This window comes from Rhipicephalus microplus, chromosome 3, assembly GCF_043290135.1.
Source record: "Rhipicephalus microplus isolate Deutch F79 chromosome 3, USDA_Rmic, whole genome shotgun sequence".
Lineage (NCBI taxonomy): Eukaryota > Metazoa > Arthropoda > Arachnida > Ixodida > Ixodidae > Rhipicephalus > Rhipicephalus microplus.
In genome coordinates this window covers 141,296,993-141,322,808 of record NC_134702.1, presented here as the reverse complement: position 1 = coordinate 141,322,808, position 25,816 = coordinate 141,296,993, and positions in this window count along the sequence as shown.

Below are 25,816 nucleotides of genomic sequence, written 5' to 3'. Positions count from 1 at the left end.
GCCGACTACAGCATGGAAAGGACCGCGTGATTGCTTACGCCAGTCGTCTTCTTTTACCTGCCGAGCGGAAGTTCTCCATCGCTGAGCTTGAATGTCTAGCTTTAGTGTGTACCGTGACGAAATTTAGGCCTTACCTATATGGCCGAACTTTTTTTGTTGTTACTGACCATCATGCTCTCTGTTGGCTCTCATCGCTAAAGGAACTCATCTGAACATCTCGGTCGCTGTGCGCTGCGTCCGCAAGAACACTCGTTCGTGGTCCAATACAAGTCGGGACGCCTGCACACAGACGCAGACTATTTGTCACGTCATCAGGTTCAAACGCCCGACTTGACAGACCTTGAATAAGACCCCTGCGTGCTCTCCATCCACGCATTGGGTGATATCTCCACCTAACAACGACGTGACTTATCGTTACTCGTCATCGCTGAGCGTCTGACATGTGCTTCAACAGATCCTTCGGTTAGCCTGTTCGAACTGCACGAGAAAATTCTGTACAGTCGCAGCTACAACGCCGATAGCCCGGAATCACTACTCGTGCTTCCCCATCACCTGCGTTTCAGCGTTCTCGAACAACTCCACGGCGTGCCTACAGCCGGTCACCTAGGCGTCTCTCGTACCTACGATTGCGTGCGACGTCGCTTTTTTTGGCCCGGACTGTATCGTTCTGTGGTTCGTTACGTCACTGCTTGCGACCACTGCCAACGTCGCGAGCGCCCCTCTGTGCTACCGTCAGGCCTCCTACAGCCCTTCGACATACCGACGGAACCAGTCTTCCGTGTTGGCCTTGACCTGTTGGACCCGTTTCTTACGTCCACCTCCAGGACGGATTATGCCACACGCTTTGCCATCACTCAAGCATTGCCGACGAGCTGTTCTACTGACGTTGCTGATTTTCTCTTGTATGAAGTTATTCTTTATCATGGCACTCCGCAGCAGCTGCTTACTGATCGAGGGAGGTACTTCTTTTCACGTGTTGTGGATGACTTTCTCAGCGCCTGCTCCACTGAGCACAAGCTTACTACCCCTTATCATCCACAAACAGATTGACCGAGCGTCTGAACTGAACACCTGATTTGCGCATCTGATACTTGTTTCTTTATTTTGTCTTTTTTTCTTGTGTGTTATATATGTTGTACCCACCCACTCTGTAATGCCCTACGGGCCCTGAGGGTATTCTAATAAATAAAAATAAATAAACACTGACGCAGATACTGTCAATGTACGTTTCACCAGATCACCGTGACTGGGACAAAGCACTCCCCTTTGTCACCTTTGCGTTCAACTCTTCACGGCACGACACAGCTAGTTATTCGCCATTTTATTTGCTATATAGCCGACATCCAGCGTTACCATTTGACACACTCCTTCCATCGGCTGCCCCCTTGTCTACTGAGTACGCCAGCGATGTCGTTTCTCAAGACCATGCAACCCGTCAGCTTGCCCATGATCGCCTGCACTTGTCGCAAAATCACCAAAAAGACCGTTATGACAGTCGCCACCTAAGCGTGCATTTCCGGCCGGGGTCTCAGGTACTTCTCTGGACACCAAACCACCAAGTCGGCTTATCAGAGAAGCTACTACCATACAACCATGGCTCCTACAAAGAGTTACGACAATTCAGTGACGTTAACTACAACATCACACCCCTAAACAACGCCTCTTTGACCCCCTCACTCCAGACGGACTTTGTCCACGTTTTCAGACTCAAATTCTATCACCCTGCTAGTGCGTCGCCGCCATACCAAGCGCCGTGACGGCGCTTCCACCGCAGGGGAGTGATGGTATGGTGCACCATCGACAGGAGCAAGCGTAGCACTGTAGCACTGTGCGAAGACCATGAAGACGCCTCTGCGTTAGACGCCTTCGCGAGAGACAACTCAGCCATCTTGATCCGCTGCCAATTCTCTGTGGACGCTATATTATTAACCTCGATCGCGCCCCGTCACAATATATACACAGATACACTCACATACGTACAAAAGAAATTTCGTATTTCGGGCCATAACGTACAATGTCAATTTTAATGAAAGGGAACACGCGAGCGTGTGGCCCGGGCGCTCCAGCGGCTGTTTGTCGTGCGTCGATAGCAACCACAGCCTCTATTCCCGTCATGTAGTGGTGAGCAAAACAAGCACTCGTTGGTGATATGGAACCGGCAGAATGATTACGCCCGGCCTCTTACGTAATCACATTGAAGGGGTGGCGGTTACTATCTTGCCGCCGGTTCCATATACCCAATGACCACCTGTTTTGCTCACCACTAGATGATGAGAACAGAGGCTGTGCTTGCTATCGCTCTCGTTTGAATACGCTACAAGAAGCCGATGGAGCACGTGTACTACGCGTCCGTGTGTTCCCTTTCATAAACATCGACACTGTACAAATATGTGGGGAAGCATAAGGTAATGAAAAAAGCAATATCTATGAGTTGAGTGCTTTTAGTAGCTCCCGAATCAAAAATCACATGCTCATTAGGAGATGCTCACCGTCACTACTACTTTATGTCTGTAGATTTCGAGCAGTGAACCGTAAGACATGACGAAGTAAGTTCCTTTACAGGCAGTGTTTTTTAAGCTTGTGAAAATATCCTAATGCTTTAATTCCTGCTTTCACGTGAGCCATATACATTAAACGGGAGTTCTCATTTCCTATAAAGTAATATTTGCGAGAACACATATTTTGAAGTTTCTTGAGCTTGGCGATTCTTAGGTGCACGCTGACGATGAGCCCTCACACTCTGGTGATGGCACTGGAGGCCGTTGTTCTTATAATATGTTGTATTAAAGTTTTAAATTGTTCTCTTCACATCAATTCTCCATGTCGTGTTATAATAATCACATTCCGGGAAGGTTGAAAACCACCTCGTGTCGAGAGCATTTTGGGCACTGTATGCAGTATTTAGGCTACTAGCCTAAAAACAGGTGTTCTTCAAGCAAACCTATCGTTTCGCGAATTGATTTCACACTATCGGGCCAATAATGAGGTAAGTATCTAGTAGTTCCTCAAACCGTTATGAGACTGATCTAGCGCAACATTTAGGTACCAAAACGATTGCGAAGATGAGCTTGTTGTCAGAATGTTTAAAGAGTAGACTGCAAATGAAAGTACGGGAGCTTGGTATCAGAAGATTTTAAAAGCTGGGCGCTTAATGCAGTATATTACTTTAAATCAACACACCATGATACACAAGGCGTCAATTTTTATTGCGGGATATTTGATGTGTGATGTAAAACGTCGAATATTACTACACAAGAAACGCACAATTGAAACATCAATTGACATATTTTGGCAAAGAGCCACAGAGACACGAAAATAATAAATTTAGTATTAGGAATTTTGCAAGAAAGGCGCCTGATTTTCTACAGTGTCTTCAGTAACGACAGTCAAGTACGCGGATAAGGAGACGAAGGCAAGAAGTAATAATTCAGCCACGCTACTTTGTCTTCGTATTCTAGTCTTTCATTTCATTAGTAAATAGTGCTTGCCTGACTGCATATAATTTTCATTCAAGACATTTCTTGCAGTGCCTTTCTGCCTGCTGCTTTGCTCATTTTTCACCTTTCGTTCTTATTCTTGTCACAGCATGGTATATATATCGCAATGAGGTACATGTTCCACTTTAGTGATAACGCCTCGTTTTAATTTTGGATCAGAGCTGTACGTGCGAAAGAGGAAGGTCATCTAGAGGATGGAGTGTAATTGAGTGGAGATTGTCGCCTCATTTCCCAAACACACTCGTGATGCTCGAAATAGATCTTCCTAGAGATACCCACTCATTGAAATGAAGCATTGTAGTTTCGGGGATGGTGATCGATCGTCACTCCCGCACACGATCTATAAATACAAGCAGCAAGTAATATCCGAATCGGAAATAAGCCCTAATGGTGTTTTGTTCTCTTCGGTGGCGCTTGCTTTGTAAAAGTGTTTCAGTATTCTAGTCAACTCTCTAGTCAACTCCCTGGGAATCTGTGGAGTTAAATACATGCATAGGTATTCAAAAGTTTTTGCCGTAACGTAAGGTGCGCAATTCTGTTCGTACCTTCGAACATATAAATTTTAGAAATGACGAGGCATTTTACGTAGGCAGAAGGAATTTGTCGAAGAGTGCCGTAACACGACACACCATCGCTCTCTCCTAATCTCATCACTGACTGATCGAGTGATCAAAAAGACGAATTGCTTTACTCGAAGCTTTCTCAGTATATTTGTGCAGTCGTAATAAAACAGGGGTACACTACGGTCTGTAGGCAAGTAGCGGTGGTATATAGCAGTTGTAGTAGTAGTAGTAGTAGTAGTAGTGATAGTAGTAGTAGTAGCCCCACCGTGGTGGTTCAGTGGCTAAGGTACTCGGCTGATTACCCACAGGTCGCGGCATCAAATCCCGGTGGCGGCGGATGCCGTTTCGATGGAGGAGAAAATGCAGTAGGCCCGTGTGCTTTAATTTCGCTGTATGTAACAGAACTCCAGGTGGTCGGAATGTCCGGAGTCTTCCTCTACGACGTCTCTAATAATCGTATAGTAGGTTTGGAATGTTAGAACCCCCTTGTAAATCAATCAGTAGAAGGAATCATAGTCGTGTGGAACGCGTCACTAGAGCGGGAAGTAAATGGAAAAAAATTAATTGATGATAATAACAGAATAACAAATGATCATGATGTACGAAGTTATTATAATTTCAATAATGATAATCATGCGCATAGAGTATCGCTGAATTACGGTTTTCAATGCGTGGCACACGCTGAATTTTTTCACCTCAAAAGCATGTTGAGGATGCAAAACTTCTTAGCTTTTCACCTTTTTTTTCTATTTGAATATGGTCACCTCATTGTGGCGTTGAAGAAGGCAGCAGTCCGCGTGTTGAAGACGAAACAATTTTTTCGGATGAACCTGTGTGCACGTAGTAATAACTTGAAGCATGAGAAAGACACGCTGCACTCTGACGGCGGTGGAGAGAGTGTCTGCCGTCTGTGATTTGACCTTGGCTGAGGAGTGTCGGTATTTATACATGCATGCGCGATCGAGCATTGAGGCATTATCGCTGGTAGCCGCATTAGTTCCAGAATGAACTCAGCTATTCGCGTTTAGGCACTCAAGCCTACCAGACGATTCTGAAATAATCTGGGAGGTTTGTAGTTAATCTGGCACGGTTTGTGCAAGACTGTGTTTATACGGGTAATGGACAAGTTACATAAAAAAAGAACAATCAATGGGCGATGCTTGAGCTTCGCATTTCATAGTAAGTCGTGACAGTGAAATCGGGCTTCGTGCTTAACGCCTTCTAAACTGTTAACCTGCTTTGGTTTTCAGTGCATGCCTCATTTGTACTATTAGGAAATCAACGACTTTGCACGTCTTTGCCGTTTCAAGGCACCTTTATAAGTCTATTGCTAGCATTGTAGCCGAGTATCCACTTTGACATCCGTTTATTATTATTATTATTATTATTATTATTATTATTATTATTAATATTAATATTATTATTATTATTATTAATATTATTATTATTATTATTATTATTATTATTATTATTATTATTATTATTATTATTATTATTATTATTATTATTATTATTATTATTATTATTATTATTATTATCGAAATGCCCGCAGCGCTACAAGCGAACATACGCGGTGGTTGACTCCGTTGGTAGTTGTGCTGCTGACTATAAATAAATATATCACAGTCCTTTGTTGTGGGTGGGCTTTCAAACTTCTACTCGCTGCTCGATTCACACCTTTCGACGAATCCTTGCGTAGTTCCACGCTTGTGTCACGCGACGTATTATTCATTAGGCAGATTCGCTACACTACCTGACAAACTTATAGTCTTTTTTCTGAAGTTGTTTTAACAACTATCGTTACTCTGCTGTGGAACGCCTGCTTGCCACGCAGACGACCTAAATTATTCCCCCTCGGACCCAGAGAGTACTATTATTTATGATATTTGCATGTTTCTTGATATTTCAATCATGGAGAAGATGATGATTGAAAAGCAACGATGCTAATACCAAAATTTGTGCTTAAAAAAAGCCTGTGGTAATGGCGAATTGTTTAGGATTGGGTACATTATTGCGTTATTACCACAATTTTTTCAAGTAGATAAATTTCAATATGAAAATTTCACACGCAGGATACACTGTATATAAAATACTTTATTAAACATTGTGCATAAATATATCTCGACACAAGCGCGCGTGGTGCGGTAAATTTGAAAGGTAAAACAGCACTTAATTTAAATTGGAATAACACATTTTGAGCTGGTTGGTTGCTGATGCCAAGGCAAAAACAGCACGTACTGAGGAGAACGGACAGGCGTGCGCTTTTTTTACCTCTGCACACTCACTCTAAAGCTCATCTTAGAACAGTGTGGAGCATCGTGGCTCTCGAACCTCAGTAGATAGCTTTTGCTTGTTTTGAGGCTGAGGCTAGTGTTTGTTTTATTTGGCACAGCTGTCAGCGTGTCCTGAGGAACTATCGGCTAACTTAAGCTATCCTAGTAAAGTTCGAGCACCCTTTGAAGACTTGAGGAACAACGCTGTATATTCACGCTTGCATTGACTTCGGTGTTTATTTTCACGACTTCTAAATTACATATACAGAACGCTGTCAGAGGATGTCGCATTTGGGAATGACGTACTCAGGTTAATAAAAAAGCGGATGCTCTTCGCTGACATTCCCGCAACATGTGCGTCCTATAATAATGTAAAAAATAACAAGTCACCCAAACAAGTCACCCACCTGCACGAGGTTTTCTTTTTATTCTTAGCCTTTTTACTGTCAAGCATGATAGCTTGGCATATCTAAATATGATGAATGTTGCTTCGTGTAAACTCACCAGGTCTGCGAGATCTTGGCATTGTACTGAACATACTTGCAGGGGTAGGTGTTGCAGTGCTTTTTGTTTTGTGAAGATACGCTTTTGATAGCTTAGCAAATATTAAAATGGCGAGGCTTTTATTTTGTTTCAGCCACACTGTGGCATATATCTCAGCTCATTTTCATTTCCAGCTAGAGAAGTGTTCGAACTGCCTGACTCGTTATTTCACGAAGAGGTAATCTTTGTCCCTTTTGATTGAAGATAGTTTTAGAATATTGTACACATTTTTGTGCCTCTATATATCAGCGCAATAGCGTTAAAGAGCTTGTTTCAGAGAAAATTAGGTGTTAGCATTGATATTGGCGTCGTTGTTTGTGAGAATGAAATCGGGATAGATAGAATTGAATAATTATAGTATCAAGGTCTCCGGCCCGCCAAGAATTTGAGCCAAGGCCTTCCGCTTGGTACAGAGGTGTCTTATTCCAGAGCCCTACGACTCTCTAAAAGAGTGCTGCAAAACGCAAAGCCTAAGAAGGCGTCATGTATAGGTGCCGGGAGTACTGTCAACAGTTGTAATATCACATGATAGAAAGGTACATTATTGAATCAGGCCTCAAGCCATGCGAATTGTGATGAAATTCAATTATCTAAAGGCCCAGCAATCACAATGTGCTCCGACATGCTTAATCGTGATTATTAGCCGCAGCTTTAACAAAGTATGCGCTACCACGTACTCCCGGGTGAAGACACTGTGGTATCTATTAATTCGAGGTTTAAATAATGAAGGCGCCTGTAGCGCGTAACGTGTCGCTGCCTTTGCAGTAGTCATGCTTTTAAGGACAGTTTAAAACCGGTCTTTTCACTTGAATCAAAGTTTTTTTATGGCGTGCTTCGAATGAGAAGGCCACGCACACGGGTTCCATTCCTGGTTTTGCGTTATACTCTGAAAAACAATGCTCAGGTGTCCCAATTTTTTTAAAGGCTTCTTGGCTTTGGACGAAAATTAGCCCTTCGAAGGTGAACCTATGGTATATTAACGCGGCTGGTGGCGACAGGTGCGTGAGTTTTGCCATCACAGCTCACATGTGTAGCCAGATGTGTTGTCATGGTTCACATTCGTAAAAGCAGTGGCGCGCGGATTTGGGTGGTAGTCCGCAGGCGCGCGTTGTGACGTCTCGTAGTTGTGTGATGGACGTCATTGTGGCGTCAGCTGGTATTCCGCAGCAGAACGTCGAGGCGGTTTCACCAGGTGGCAACCTCTATTCGACGGGAGTAATTGGAAGCTCGTGCTGCAGTGGGCATCTTCATATTGTACTCGATGGTCGCGGCGATGCTCTCTCTTCCAGGAGGGAGTTGGTTCAGGAACCAGATCGAATGCACATGATAGCCAGCCTATGCTTCCTGAAGCCGTGCCAGCTCTTCTTCAACTAGTCGACGCCCGATAAGATGGAGGTCTTCGCAAGCGGTGATATACATACTTGCAACAGTAGAGGCGTTGTCTATGTGCCCGAACTTGGGTATTATTCGTCGTCTTAGGGCCCGAACTTCGATATAAATGGTCGAGTTCTCAGCGCCTCAAATGTTCGACATTGCTGCCTAGGCTTCGGGAGGTGTGTTTAATTTGTCGATTGCAATCAGAAAGCTATGAACATCTTTACCTTTGGCCGTTAGAATATGCCTGACTTTGTCTTCGTTGGACATGTGCGTGCGTACAATTCCACAAAGCTTCCATGTTTCTTCAGTGTAGGTCGCACGCGTTTTGCCGGAAAATTGTGCTCCACGTTCCAGTGTTTATTTAGCCTTCTTTTTATTAAAACTTCTGCCCTTAAAGCAGGCCATCTGTTCACCAGAAAAGGTTTGCCAAGCGGTCAGCACTTTCCCTTGGTTCTCGAACCAAGCAGAGTGGTCTCGACGAAAAAGAACACCACGTTGATATATTTCGCCGACGTACTTCATTTGCGACAGCGGCTCACTCTTTTATAATGCCTTAACTTACGTATTCGTCTGCGTCTTCGTCAGCCTTACCTGAGGATATGTAAGTGGCTCAGGTGCGCAGTAGCTAGGATGTCTTGCTCGGTGGCTGTCTTGATCCGTGATATTAGCTGCTGCTTGGGCGTTTGCGGTCGACGTGCCTTTGGAATTGCCGGTTATGTCTGTGTGCTCCGAGGGTAGTCCGGCTACGCATCGGCTCCTTCGCAGGTCGTCTGCGACAATGTCCACCAGAGTGTTAGTTACCCCAGACCTCCAACACAACTGTTACGGATGACATGGGTTTATTCACAATCAGGTCAATTAAGCAGCAGGCAGAAGGGAAACGATGGTCAATCACTGGAAACCAGCCGAATCTCTCACGCCCGTTCTTCCTCCGCTTCGTTCTTCGTACACGCTCTCCTAGAGCAGCGTTGCGTATTATAGCTGCACAGTGACAAACAAAAACGCGATAAATATTGTGCCGTTCTACGGTACATTTTGCAAACTTACCGTGGTTTACAAGATAATCTTAGCACGTGGTCTCTTATTTCATCTAAATATTGTAGTTTATTTTTTAATTTTGAGTATTTGCATCAATGTTTACATGGTTCGCAAATACGTAACTGGTCCTGCTATTACTGTGCATGAATTACAGATATTTTCAAGGCACTACGAACACCCAAGTAAATAGTGGAAAACTAGTTTTTATTGCGACTGTTTACCTTTCAAGCATTCTCATATTGTGAAGTGTCGCGCTTTTTGTTTTCGATTTAGGAGCTGTAACCTGCTCCTTGTGTACTGTTTACTGGCGATGACTGATTTTCTTGCCAATTTTGTTGAAAAGCATTTCGTTAAAAGTATTAATTTGCATTTTGACATTGATATATTGTAATATTATTCATCATCGTCATTAGCCTGACAACGCCACCTGCAGGGCAGAAGCCTCTCCCATGTTGCCCCATACAACCATGCCATGTGCTTCCTACTGCCACATTATGCCCGCAATCTTCTTCATCTAAACAGCCCTCCTAATTTTTTGTATCCCTCTCACACGTTTGCCTTTTCGTAGAATTTATTCAGCTAGCCTCAATAACCAATGGTTATCCTGTCATCACACTACGTTCCTGGCTCACATTAACTTCTTCTTTTTGATGTCAACCATGATATCCTCAACACTTGCTTGCTCCCTGACCCTCTGTGTTTTATTTTCGTCTTTTGAGTTTGCAGCTTTCATTGTCCTATCAATACCTCACTGCGTAGTCCAAAACTGAAGTTGAACCCTCTTCTTAGGCCTCCAGGCTTCGGCTCCGTCGGTAAATACCGGTAAGATGCAGCTGTTGCACAAAGTGTTTTAAGAAATATGTCTGATCATATTTAAATCTTGCCGAATGGAGGCATTTGAATGCTTCCCGAGGCGGTCTCGTTACTGCAGAAGAAGGCATATTCAGATGTGCACTAGCATTGGTTACGGATGTAACTATGGAAATTAAAACAATTACCTTTTAACCAGTGGAAATAGCCGATGGAGTCGAATGGGCGAATGGAAACCCTTCCTCTGAATATTCAATAGTCACTTTGAAATTTTCGAAAAGCGGCCCCGAATAACCACCACGGAGCGATGAGGTTTGGTAAATAGCAAGCGAAACCGAAACCGATGCACCAGACAGCGCATCTACCATTCACTTCCAAAACACCGTCAATGACGACACTGTTGTCCTAGCATTGTGGGAGAACGATAAGCGAGAGCAGATAAGCGGCCACCATAAAGTTTCATATGAATAAACTGGAGGAACACTAGCGCTCGTGTCTAAGGGAGCTTGAACGCATGGGGCTTCAGCGAGCATATGAATTGTGGTTTATACACAAATTTGTGCAATTTTCGTACTTTACGTTCTATTGGAATTCGCAAGAATTGAAGCTGTCTCGTTATGAAACAACGATCAGCAATATTTGATGAGTTACGCTTCACCACCATACTTATTTAGGCTCACCAGTTTAAACCAGCTCACGAAGATGAAAACGATAGGTTCGTGTTGTTTTTTTTTTAAAACAAAACCTAAACACTGCAGTAAACGAAGCCACAACTGTGTGGCTTCGTTTACTGCAGCCTTCAAGCACGAAGACTAGGCAAATCTATGTACTACCGATCATCCCCATGGTCACTGAATGATCGCAGTGCCAGAGTCTCCGCTAGTAAATTTTGCGATTCTCTATGGCTCCCATGAAGCGATGTGTCTAGATTGACGGTTGATAAAGGCAAGGGAGGTTGTGTCATATCTCGGCGTGTTTTCGGAGAGAATGGCAGTTGAGCTGTTTGGTGCGTCGGTCTTGTTTTTGCCTGCTATATTTGCCGAATTTCATCGCTGTGCGGAGTTTACCAGTGGGCACCTTTTAAAATCAGTGTTTCTAGGCATTATTCGTAGGAAGGACTTAAGTTCGCGCATCGTACTCGATCGCTTATTACCACTGAATTAAAAGGCAATTGTTTTAATTTATATGAGTACCGCCATAATTATGGTTGCCTTGTTTCACACTAAAGCCATCGCCGCATGTAGTATTCAGAAGCCTCCTTTTTGTAATTTTATAATAACTTCGGCACATTTTTTTAAACAACCTCTATACCCTCATTGAAATATATGTGGGGCTTAACGTCCCAAAACCACCATATAAGTACGAGAGACGCCGTAGTGAAGGGCTCCGGAAATTTCCACCACCTGTGGTTCTTTAACATGCACCCAAATCAGAGCACACAGTCCTACAGCATTTCCACCTCCATAGAAAATGCAGCCGATGCAGGCGGGGTTCGATCCCGTGACCTGCGGGTCAGACGCCGAGTACCTTATTCACTAGACCACCGTGGCGGGGCAACCTCTATGCCCTCTTTTTGAGGTATAGCGGTAGATCGCACGTTCACAGACCTAGTGCTTGAAATAGTATATAAATACCAATGCTATATTCTAAAAGTAGAGTTCGCACATAATAAACAATTTACGCGAAATATCTGAACGTTAGAGAAGAGCTCATCCAGATTCTCACGCTTAAGACGCTGAGCCTGCAAATTGTCCTGATTGCCTAACTTTCAAAACTTCAAAAACAGATGACATAATTGCAGAAACAGATTCATCATTTCAGAATACTCAATGATTATGCTCGACCTCATCCTCAGTCTTCTAGTTCTTTAACTCTCATGGTTTGACCCGCGGTTACTACCTCTTCTAACTTCTAAGTAGACATATTCTTTTACCCCTTCCAGTGTCGCGCCGCCTATCGCAAAGCGCTATTCTCTGCCGAGACTTCCAGATTACATTTCTTAGGCATAATAGGTATCAGACCTATTCTTTTGGTTTTCGTGTCCAGTCAAGTAATCTTGGCTTCCAATCTGTCCTCCTGAGTTTCTCACCAATGCAATGTCAAGAGCCAATCAAAGGTGATTAAGATACTGTCTATCGAGTCTCATCCCTAACTTTTGTCCATCTAGGGCCCTGCAAAACTTTTGTAAATATATGGTGACGAGCTACGCAGAGAGTGCGTCTTCCTACCTAAGAGCCTGCTTCACTGAAATAATGTCGCTTTCTTTACTTAGGACTATTGTAGATGTGGATTCGCAGTCGATAAGCTTCGTTGATGCCCTGATTTCGCAGTGCCTCTATGACTGCTCATACCTCCGCCGAATCTAATGCCTTCTCGTAATCTATGAAGGCTACGTATGGGAGGGGGTTGTATTCTGCGCATTTCTCTACCACCTCAATGATAGTAAGATGAGTAGGAGGAGGAGGATTAGAAAAACAGAAGGAAAAAAGTTTATGGTCTCTTGTGGAGTAGCCTGTACAAAATCCTGCTTCGTCCTTTGGTTGACGGAACTATCATGTCGTCTTCATACGGTTAATTTTTATTTTTGCAAGTAGCCTGTAGAGAACGAAGAGTAAGCTTATCGGCCTGTAATTTTCGAAGTCTTTGACGTCCCTTTTCCTATAAATTGAAACGAGATTGTCATTTTTCCGAGATTCTGCTACCCAAGAAGAGACACTTCGTGTACAGGGTTGCCTGTTTTCCTAACACCATCTCCACCTCCATTCAACCGGCCTATTATTACATTTGCTCACCTGCGGCTCTCTTTTGCGTTCTCTTTAGGCCTCTTCTTACTTCCCCTGTTGTTACTGGTGGGATGTCATGTACCTCGGCCTGGGCTATTACTGCGTCTAACAATATCATCCAGGTTGTCTTGACTGCTCTACAAACCTGTCCGAAACTTCTCCGCTATATCTACTATCCTATCCGTATTGATTGTTACATTCTCTTCCCTATTTCTTAATGCACACATCTGGTTTTTGCCTATGCACAGTCTTGCCTTCACAGCGTGTAGGCTCCATCGACTCTCTGCAGCATGGTCGATTCTCTTCGTGTAAAATATTCCTATGCTCGTTACCTTACACGTTTTGAATACGTTCGAAAGCTCTGCCACCTCTGTTCTGTCTGTTGCAATTTAGAACGCGTAAGGAAATAAATAAACAAATATTGAGTAGTTTAAGCGTGAGTGTGTTGATTCTGAAAGCACAATGTTGTTTGTTTTTCGCCTACAGATGTCATGTACAAAGTCACCAGATTGCAGTATTTGAAAGGCCCCCATTTGCTTAATATTGATTTATATAGTGACTGGTATGCACTTTCGGGTACTCCTCCTATTACGTACTAGTGTTCATAGAAAATTTGTCTACAATTGAAAAAGACTACATATATACGCATGCACAATTGGAAATCCTAATTGTAGTAACATTATCTAAATTCTAACGCAATTATCTACAAGTAAAGTTCACACATAATAAAAATTTACGCGTAAAATCTAAACGTTTGAGAAGACTTCAAAAGGCTCACCCGTAAAACACTAAGCTTGCAAATTGTCTCTTCATTGCAGAGCTTTGAGCACGTCCGAAACAGATGACATGAATGCAGAAACAGACGCAGCTTAGCAGCGAAACAAGAAACCCGGGTCCACGGGTACACATCAAATATCTCAATGCGCAGAATACATTTTTCCTACTTATCGCTGATCGAATGTACCATATTATTCCAAATAATAACTTACTAGTGCCTTCATACAGTTAAACCGCGTGTCAACTATGTTATTGTGCATGAAAGTGAGCTTTTTAATTCGGCGACATCGACCTCATTCTGTACAATGAAATTAAAACTGGTCTTCACACTCCGATGTATATATTGTTGAGGTAACGCTAAGACTTAAGCTTTAGAATAATAACATGAAACATCAATTGTTGCAAGTAAAGGAACCCTTTGTTCGTTTACCGAAATATTACTCAGGCACGCTTGAGAAAGATTTCCAATTCTGTTTTTCTAGAACATAAAGTATCCTTCATGATTAACTTTCTAGACAATGCCGATGGGCCAGCCCCTGATATAATTTACCTCGTATCTGTTGTACTAACCTGACCATGGAGGTTCTCGTCTGTTGATAGGCGGCTCCTGACAGATGATTGACGAGCGGGGTTTAACGTGCCAAAACCACCATATGACTATGAGAGACGCCGTAGTGGAGGACTTCGGAATTTTCGACCACCTGGTGTTCTATAACATGCACTCAAATCTGAGCACACTGACCTACAGCATTTTCGAAAATGCTGCTGCCGAAAATCCATTGAAAATGCAGCCGCCGCAGCCAGGATTTGATCCCGCATCTTGCGGGTCAGCAGCCGAGTACCTTAGCAACTGGACCACCACGGTTGGGTGATAGGCGGCTGGGATACACATTAGCTTTACAATTACCAGAATTAGCTTTCAGCACACACAGCCTTCAATAACTGTGAGCTTGCACTGCCTAGGGCTTTTATATTTTTTGCGACGTTTACGAAGCTCAGGTAGTATAATTGATAAGTCGATTAGGTAAAAATAGATAGATAGATAGATAGATAGATAGATAGATAAATATATAGATAGATAGATAGATAGATAGATAGATAGATAGATAGATAGATAGATAGATAGATAGATAGATAGATAGATAGATAGATAGATAGATAGATAAATTTGGGGATGCAGAATGGTCTAAGTAGTGTTCAGTTGATTGTACAAAAATTTCACTTCTGCCATTCAACACGTTAGTGAAACTATCTCTTCACTAACACAAACTTTCTGTCTGTCAGAAACACTTTCACACTTGTGGCTACGCAGACAATGGTTCTAATGATTGTCGATGTTGGCAGGTCTTCATAGAGCATTGCGATGGATCCCAGATGTCTGCCGGTTGCAATATTGACTTTCGGCTTCATGACGTATGGTGTGGAATTCATGAAGCATTGGGTTTGCTTTAATTCCCAACTTTGTATACATACGGAAAATAAATATGTGAAAGCTTTACAGCCTTCTCAGTTTTCAACCTTTTCCGAATGGCCCACAGTGGTATATAGATGAAGCGTACCTGGCATGTTTCTCAACGTAAGTTCTTGCCTCTCGTATTCACTGTGCGCTGATGTTCAAATATTGGCAAAAGGATCTGAAATTTTTTTTATTCCTTTGATGATATTGTAGCTCGGTATTAAGATAGAAGTGTGACGTTAATACTAAGTAGGTTTTTTTTGAATTTCTTTTTTGAGAAATATTTTGTTTACGCTAAAACACAAGCATGAGAAAACATTATTGTGAAATACCGGGTTACGATGTCATGCATCTAGGTCTTATGGCGCAAGCACAAGCTATGCATCTTTTTTACAGCAAGAGCTGTTCGCGCAATATATTACGCAATATATTAAAGGTAAGTAATTACAAAATAACGAGGACAAAATGAGAATCAACCACAGGCCAGCCGCGTGGCATTCTAGTACTCTATATAGACCACTCCGCTACAACGTTTGTTTCAGTATGTGCGTGCCGGAAAAGAAATCTCATTGCAAACTGACCCTACGGGAAAGGAATCGCGTTAACTTGTGTAAATAAGTGATTTAGAACAGTTCAATAGCAAGGAGATGGGACACAACAAGAATTGCGTACCAAGTGGGTCGTACAATGCGCATCGCATTACAAAAGCTTCAGGTATAATTTCTGCTTCGTCTTGAGCCACAGTATCAACAAGGTGCACATAATCAACAAGGTGCACATTATGCTTTAAAGCGCGTAGCAAGTGCGACATTTTTTCTGCAGAATGACTAATAATGGACAAGTGGTTGCTTCTCCACTGCTCAGATATTAGCATAGTTTACAGTATAATGACAACAATGCATTTTTTTTGTTGTAGTTGCCCCAAGAGTGTCTGAAAAGGCTCCAGAAACCGTTTTCAAACGCGAAGCTTTTCTTTGCGTGCTGCAAGAATATCTATCTATCTGTCTGTCTGTCTGTCTGTCTGTCTATCTATCTATCTATCTATCTATCTATCTATCTATCTATCTATCTATCTATCTATCTATCTATCTATCTATCTATCTATCTATCTATCTATCTATTTATCTATCTGTCTGTCTGTCTATCTGTATATCTATCTATCTATCTATGTATCGATTTATCTATCTATCTATCTATCTATCTATCTATCTATCTATCTATCTATCTATCTATCAATTTATCTATCTATCTATCTATCTATCTATCTATCTATCTATGTATCTATCTATCTATCTATCTATCAATTTATCTATCTATCTATCTATCTATACATCTATCTATCTATCTATCTATCTATTCTATTCTATTCTATTCTATTTAGGTAGCCGCCTATGTCCGGGTGCTCTCATGATCACTCGCTCACCTTGGGTTTCCCCCAAATTAGTATAGGCGTTAAAGAGGGTTTTTCGAATACGACTAGCTGGTCATTACCTGTAGAATGTTACAATCTCGTCGCGTAGGTCGTCAAAAACTTTCCGAAAAAACACTGGCACATACCAGAGAACAGCGTTGGCCGGACGAATACAAGCGCTAAATTTTATTGGCCCAGTAGAAAATAATGCCCCGCATTCTGCATGGCAATGATGCATTCTAGCACAGAGCCATGCAACGACTCGGATACACTAATCATGCAGACTCTAGCGTTTGTATAACGTCAACTGTTGTTGCACTTCTTGCTATCCGATACTTACAATGTACTCCAATGAGACAGCCGTCATGTTGGGTTAGCGCAAACTTTAGTTAGGTGCCATCAGTAGAAGTTTATTTGTGTAGCAGCATTCAGGGCTACTATCCTCGCGCGCACCAGCGCAAACACTAAGGCTTCATACAAGCTTACGGCATCTGGTATTGCCATGTTGGTTTTTGGCATTAGCGCGTAACTATACCTAATAAAAAACAGTCGCGGTGGTTTATTGTACGTGTGTGCGTTGATTTGTACATATGTATAGTGTCACTTCATAACAGCTCTTTTAATAGAAAAATAAACACATTCAGCTCTCACCACCAGCTTCGAATAACATTAATTCCCAAAGTACGTGGATTTGCCAAGTTTTTCTAGCTTTTGCTGTGAGTGTGCTGAAGGTTTTGCGCAGGCCTGACGGTTGTGTTACACCGAATATTTTGTTTATGATCTAAAGCGTTTTAGTAGCGGCACACTACAAACGTTCAATTAGAACAGCATAAATTGGTAGACCCAAATAAAGCCAGGAAGTTGCAACAAGAAATTAGCAAACGTACATGAAGTTAACTAGAAGAGCACCTGACTGCCTGCACTTCACTGGAGGCGACAATAAGGAGAGCGACATCAACTGACACGTCATATGCCCTGTATTTTTATTGTAGATAATTTTAGATACGCCGTGCTTCCAACTATGTTTTTTATGGTTCATTTTTTGTATTTGTACGCATTTTACATATCAATAAAATTGATGCAGTGATAGCCCACTTTCACTTAGCCTACATTCCATTATTTGTTGCATATAAAAATGAAAAAAAAATATTGAGAGAAGAACAACAAAAAAAATCAGCCATTTATCAACAGGTATCACTAACTTCTGAATTCGAGTCAATCATTTTCTGGATTCTAGTCAATCATCATGGGCTCTATTGCCACTCAACAGTCATTCTAATTGTGAACTTTTTTTTCAAAGTCCTTAAGGTTACCCAGAATTCACACGCTGATAGTTATTTTCATGTTTCTTAACAACATGCTATGCACATGCTGTTTATACAAAACTAACATTGATGTCTGCTTTGTATTTTCTGCGCAAAGGTACTTTGCTTGCCGAAGATGAAGGTCATGTAGAAGACCAAGCCCAATTTACTTATGATGGCTGTCTCACATGGTACCTGGCTCGTCTTGTTGGAAGTGAGAAGCAAGTCGCCAACATATACCAATTCATCTGGATGGAACTCTGTGCCAGCGGAGATAGCGAGTGACTATCCTGTAGACAAGCTTGATTCCCTAACAATAAAACAAATTTGTAAAAATAAAAACACAATTATCTGTCGAAGTAGGAAAATAAGTCTCACAGTTTGTTGCGATCAGCAGTGACTTCGACTCAGTTCTTCTGACTGATGCCTTCAAAACCGTTCACCGAAAGACATTTGTGACTTCCGCTAACTCGGGTCAGCTTACAAAGTAGCCACCTTATGAACCTCTATGAAGCACGCCATATCTAAAATATCTGGCCAGGTTCCTCGTCGTGGAGCTTCCCGCTTGCGTGCCGTTTACTCTTAAATGTAAAAGATAAAGACCCTAACAGCCATTGTTTTCTCTTCTATTTGGTTATTGGCATCTTTTGAGCGACGGCAGGGATGAAATTGTGTTTCGCTAAGCTTCCGTTATGCTTCCGACAAAATCTATTACGGTCATCATGCTTTCAATATAATAATTGTCGGATGTGTACTGCCTCTAAAATCATAAATGTTTACGAGGGATGTCGTAGTGGACGTCTCCGGGAACTCTGACAACCTGGGGTTTTTTACCGTTTGCCTTAAAACCCTGAGCACGCGGACCTCAAGCTTTTTCGCCTCCATCGAAAATGCGACTGCCATGGCGGGAACCCGGCCCAGCAACGTGCGGGTGAACGGCCGAATGCCTTATTAGCTAGACCACCATGGCGGGTCAGGTCACCACGAATTCCTGCTGCGCCTGACTCTTCACCGATAGTTGCAACACTAGCTACAGGCACCTAATTTTGTGGTCTATGTTTAGTGCTAATGAAGGCTTTTTTAGGGGGCTCGTAAAGAGAACGGATTAGAACGATACTACTTCACAGCCATCTTTTGTCATCAGACACACCTAAGTTTGTAAAATACAAAACTGTAATTATAGTGCTGTGTTGCGGGCCTAGGAAGGAACGAGCCCAATATTGAAGACATTGTACAGGACTATCAAACATCGGTTAAACGAGTTTATCGCCTGTCGTCAATGTTATATGTGTGAACGTTACTGCACAATTTTTAAAATAGCGAACACAATTCAAGATACCACGTATTGTACTACATGCTGTAAAAAAGGAATGCCTAGCTGTCACTCCGCGATGCTTGAACCATTCACAGGGAGAACTAAAACCAGTTTTTCAATTGTGAACCTACCGCTTTTAAAGTTGTGATGTTTCCGGAAGCTTTTTACGGCGGCTTGACGTAGTTAAGCTTTGCAAAATACTCTAATCATTCAGCTACTTTTGCACAGAATTTTTTCAAATCAGAAAGCTGGAATTCGGCAGCAAGAATATGTTTTCTTTTTAAATGCAAAGCATTTTTAGCGAATTTCGGCGACATCGAGCGTATCTATCTATCTAGCCACTTACGACCTTTATCTCTCCTGGCCATTTCGATAATGTTATTGATACCGAAATCAGTATGGCATAACATGACTGTATGATGAGCATAAGTGAATAAAATATAAAATGAAAATCCTTATATATATGTTATAAATTTCATTATTTTCATTTCATTATCTTGCTGCTCTTGCGGCGGTTTCCTTCACATGACATGTTGCAAAACTGGTATGATAAGACATCACTGCATGATGAACACAAGCGACAGAGCCTAAAATGAAAATCATTACATGCGTGTCATGTAACAACATGAGTACATCCCACGCTCATTATGTGCTTGCAGCCGTTTCACTAGTTTCGCATATACCAAATTCGGTATTACGGGACGTGAATAGATTTCATTTTTATTTCATTTTATTCCCTTGAAGACCCGTAAGGGGTATTACAAAAGGGCTGGGTAATTATAAAGAAAAACATAGAAGCCAAATATTTAAGAAAGTAAGTGCTTATTGATATTTTCTGTGAACGAAGATGGGCAGGGAATGGTTGCAATTTCGCTGGAAAGGGCGTTCCAGTCTGGTGTTCGAGTGTGCCTCTTGATGTTGTAGAAAAGCCTTGTCGGCTCGCGCCTTGATTATGCCTCTTTAATTTATTCCTCCGCAACGCCAAGTGTATTAAAAATCCTAGACCCCGTTCACCATCTGGGTATCCGACTTGCAACCGGTGCTTTCAGGACAAGTCCAATCCAGAGCCTCTATGTAGAGTCGAATCAGTGGTCACTTCACCTGCAGCGATCTTATAGCAGTTTCACATACTTTCACATACGCGCAAGCATCAAGCATCCTTCTTATTCAACTATAAACGATATGACCGCTGCCACCCTGTTTCATAATCGACCCGAAGTGGGAAAGCCGTTCTCTTTGCGTGTGAGAAACTTAAGCGAAGAAATGGGTGTTCCACTGCTAGAACTTTGTCCTACGCCCAAAGCGAAACGTTTTCTGCCGTGGTGGTGGCAGCTTATACACTGTGACACCTCATTTGTCAAGATCACTAAACATGCACCAGAAGCACATATTAAAATGCATTTCAGACAACTCCAGTCCAACTACTCGTGCGTATAGTTTTATACCGACGCTTATAGGTCGCATGCAGGGGTGGCTTATGCAGCTGTCGGACCATCCTTCTCGGAATCCAGAGTACTGCACCTGGAAACAAGTATATTTACGTCTGAGGGTTATGCACTATTGTCGGCTGTGAAGCATATACGGAAATCAAACATACGAAAATCAATTATATTTATAGGCTCATTAAGCATCGTAAATGCATTAGGATCAATTTTTAGATTCAGAAATCCGGTAATAATTTAGTTGTATTCTGTCCTGTGTACTGTGTATATGTCCAACCAGCATGATACTATTTGCTGGGTACCTGGCCATAGAAGTATTGAGGGCAGTGTGTTAGCTGACCAAATGGCTACGTCAATTATACTGCGCGCTATTAACCCTACCGCTATTGTCCCTGCAACAGACCTAGAACCCTTCCTACGTAAAAAACTGCGAAGCCACTGGCAACGCTTGTGGGACACAGAAATAAATAATAAGCTTCACTTGATTAAGCCGCAGTTAGGTTACTGGCCCTCCGCTATGAGAACACGGCAAACTGATGTCCTATTCTGTCGCCTCAGTATAGGACACACTTATCGTACCCATAGGTTACTGCTGACTGGCGATGAATCTCCTATTTGTGGTAGATGTGGCGAGAAGCTAACAGTCCTCCACGTCTTCCTGGAGTGTCCGGAAGCTGAAAGAGAAAGAAAGGAATATTTTCCTTTAGCATACCCTTATCATCTTCCTTTACATCCAATTATGTTTCTCGGCGAAGAGCCGCTTGTTGATTCAAAATCAGTTCTAAGCTTTTTAAAGGTTGTAGTATTGAATGTTTTTAGCCCAACATTGAATGTTTTCAGCCAAACAGGTTTATAGCGCATACTCTGTTCAGAGGATGCCCCTGTGATAGCAGCTTTCAATGAGCCCAGGCCTCCATGCTCTTGTTTTAAGGGATCTGTCGAGGCACTGGTGCTCCATGCCAAGTTTTTATTTCACATACGTATCACTTTTAAACCATTTTATGTCTCCATAGCACACATCATTTGCCATTGCCATAATTTTACTATAAGTATATTTTTACGCACCTACAGCGACTGTTCTTTTAGGCCCATTCACAGATAGGGAACATCTGTTTTATCCACACTGCACATCGCACAGTTCATTATCATCGCTCTGGCGCTCTTTGGCCATATCTGGCCCTTGCACCAATAAACTCCACTAATCATCAATCATCACCAGTCTGGTGCGGTACGTGTTAAAAACGAGGCAGAAAAAGTAGAAGTCCAGGAACGTGGCCGAGCTACTTGAAGCACATGGCTCGTGCGGTGAGATATGCGTGTTGCGTGAACGATATAAGGAGCATGCAAGGGACTATGAAAAACTTTGTGAAACAATGACAGGCTTGCAATACCACGGTGAATTTCTAGATCTGGTAAACCAGATTATGTTTTCAATCCAGATACGCTAACAGTGGAAGAGTATGAACAGCGAATAAATCTAGCGGCCCGGTTTTGAAGCGATTCGATGGCATGTGTAAGATAAGATTGTCGAGTGTCCCAAATTGGCGATGCGTATTCTAGTTTAGATCGAACGATGGATTCGTATGCTTGTAATTTTACGTGTTTTGGAGCGAGGTGTAAATGGCGTTTAAGGAAACCCTGTGTTTTATTTGCAGATGAAATGATATTAGTGACGTGTATGTTCCATGAACGATTGCTACAAAGAGTGACGCCCAAGTACTTGTATGAGGGAACATTTTTTAGCGGAATGGCATTAACTGCGTACGGATACGCAAGTGGCATGCGGCGGCGATGGAATGAAACGACTTTACATTTACTCGTGTTAAGTTCCATGAGCCAGCGCTCGCACCATTCCTGGAGGCAGTTTAGGTTAGCTTGTAACATTGTGCAAAAAAACATTAGGTGAGTGAACGCCGGGACTATTCGCTGCGCGATAAAGTTCTGCTTCGCGAAAAGCCCGAGAGATGGCACCACGAACTTTGCCCCGGCTTCCCCGCCCCCCTTCTCTTTAGGTGTGGGAAATCCCCGTGACGTAAGAAAATGGTGGCACTCATTTATCTTCGCCACAACAACCTCGCCGTGCCATAGCTCCCCCCTCATCACCCCCTCTTTAGGGGTGCCGCTTTATGCGTGTCGCCTAGTTGATATCGCGCGATAACCCAGTTTTCTTAAATTTGGAAACTGTCACGCATGTGCCGGATGTGCCTTGTGGAATTTGCCAGCAGCCCGCTACGGTCTTCAGTCCGGCGAGCCATCTATCGGCATGCCGCAAATGATGGCATAATCGGTCTCTCCCCGCCAAGCGATCGCTCCATTGTGTTCGCTCACCTACAAAGTATTTTTGCGCCGTGGCTTGTAAGGAAGACTGTTATGAAGTGTCAGTAACAGTGTTATATATAACGCAGTCATCAGCGAACAGGCGCGTTTTACAGGTTAGGTTTGAAGGCAAGTCATTTAAGTATATAAGCATACGCTAGGCGCGCCCTCACACACGCCTGGGCATCGGAGCGGCCCCGGCGTTTCAATCGCATGGCATGCACCGTAACTGTGAAACGCGAATAATTGTATTCTTGAAGGTTGATTACGTCTTCATAATGCTGGTACATTCAAAGAAATGCGGGTAACCTTTATAACGGAGAACGTGAGCATCAAATGAGGCCTTGAATGTAGAAACTTGACAGTGGCTACCACATGTTGTTTCTACTGTAAGAAATGCTACTGCTATAAAGCATGCTTAATTTTTAAATGCGCAGCATTTCTTAGCGAACTTCAGCTACTTTGAGCGTATGTATTTATCTAGCCGCCTAGGAATTTTAGCTCTCCTGGCCGTTTCGATAATAGTATCGATACCAAACTTGGTATGGCATAGCATGGCTGTATGGGGAACATATTTGATTAGTCACCACAAGAAAATCATGACACGTACGCCATGAATTTCACGGTTTACATTTCATGGTCTTGAAGCTCTTGCGGTGGTTTCGTTCACATGGCATGTTGCAAAACTGTTATGGTATGGCATGATTGCATGGCAAACGCAATCGAAAGAACCTAACATGAAAATTATGACATGCGTGTCATGTAACAAGACTACATGCCACGCTCATGATGCGCCCTTGGCTGTTTCACTAGCGTCACATATACCAAATTTGGTATTACAGTACGTGACTGGATGACGAAGGTATGTGACTGGTTCAAACATGATAACCATGAGAAGCATGTCATGTAACAACATGACTACATGCAACGCTCATGATGTGCTGGCGGCCGTTTCGAAAGCTTCACTTATACCAAATTTTGCATTACTAGACGCGAATAGATGAAAAAAGGTATAATACTGGTTTAAACATGATAACCATGAGAAGCATGTGAAGTAACAACATGACTACATGCTGCGCTCATGTTGCGCTCGCGGCCGTTTCGCTAGCTTCACATGTACCACATTCGGTATAACGTGACCCGAATGAACGACATAGGTAAATGACACGTCTAAACATGATGATCATGACATGTGTGTCCTGTATTAACATGACTACGTCTCTCACTCAGGATGCGCTTGAGGCCATTTCGCTACCGTAACATATGCCAAAATTTAGTATTACGTTACCTGAATGAATGACGAAGGTACGTGACTGGTGCAAACATGATAATAAAGAGATGCGTGTCATGTAAGAGCATTAATACACGCCACACTCAAGGCGCCATTACACTTCGACGTGAGCACGCCGGCGTTCCTTTTATCGCGTCACACCGGCGATACCACGCCAGGCGCCAATATCCCCCTAGTAGAGACCAGTGGATCTGCCCACTGATCATCATTGTCTATCTGCATGCCATATACTCACAGACACGCGCCGCGCTGCTTAGCTTTCACGCGTGAGCGTTTGAGCGTGCACGGCGTCCCTCCGTCACGAAGAGAGGCAGACGTGGTGCTATCTAAGTAACGTCGTTGGTGCGAAATTCAGCATGTCGCATTTCCCGCCAGTTGCAACTGGGTCCCGCCTACGGACGCTGGTCGTGCCGGTCGTGCCTGGTGTCACACTATAGAGGGCTCGCACTTTGCTCCAAATTCGGTATTACGGCACGTGAATGAACGACGAAGGTATGAGACTGGGGCAACCATGTTAAATTTGAGATGCGTGTCATGCACAAACGTGACTACATGCTACGCCCATAATGCGCTCGCGGCCATTGCGCAAGCTTCACATGTAAGAAACTTGGTATTATGTGACGCGAACGGACGACATAAGTAAATGACACATCCAAACTTGATAATCATGACATGCGTGCCATGCAACAACAAGACTACAGCTACGCTCATGATGTGCTTGCGGTGGTTTGGTTAACTTCACATATGCCAAACTTGGTATTACGTGACGCCAACGAATGACGAAGGATGCAAACTTGATAATCATAAGATGCATGCCATGTGACAACATGACTACGTGCCACAGTAAAGACGCAATTACATTTTGACGTGATGTGGTGCGCTCGCTCGCCGGCGTTCATTTCGTCGCGTCACGCCGGCGTTGCCACGCCAGGCGCCGGTCATGCCAAATACTCACAGGCGCGTGCCACGTTACGTTGCTTTGAGAACAACTTTATCTAAAAATAAAAGAACCTCGGTCTGGGTCTACTAAAAAAAAGCCTATCCATCAGACAGGCCTAGAAGTTGCAAATGCTGGAGCAGTGTCTTCATGATGTCCGGGGAGGAGTCTGCAAGCCACTCTTCCAGGGTCGCAAGTTTTAGGTTTATAGGTATGTGCTTGAGGCTCTCGCCCAAGGCTCCGCGACCACTCGGACAATCGCACAGAACGTCAGTATTATCTGGGAAGCCACCACATGCCATGCAAGCAGGAGGCTGTCTTTTCCTTGTATGTAGTGTTGAATGTGTGGTGTCATTAAAGATTGAGTGTGGGCACGCCTTATCAGGGATGCCTGGCGTCTCGTCATGAATTGAGGAGGATCGGGATAAATCCTGCGATTGTTGCGCATCTTATCTAATCGTTCGCGCCTCTCTAAACGTGCCATAGCAAGTAATTTGGTGCATTTCAGTGAATCCGCCCACCACAGAGGAGGGCCTGGGAGATTTACGCAGGACATGGCGTGTGCCACTTCATTTCCTTTGATCCCCGATGGACCAGGTATCCACTGTATGTGAACACGTAACGAAAGATGGTCAGCTAAGTGCTTCGTAAGTTTGTTGTAATGCGCGTCTGGAATGTCACCT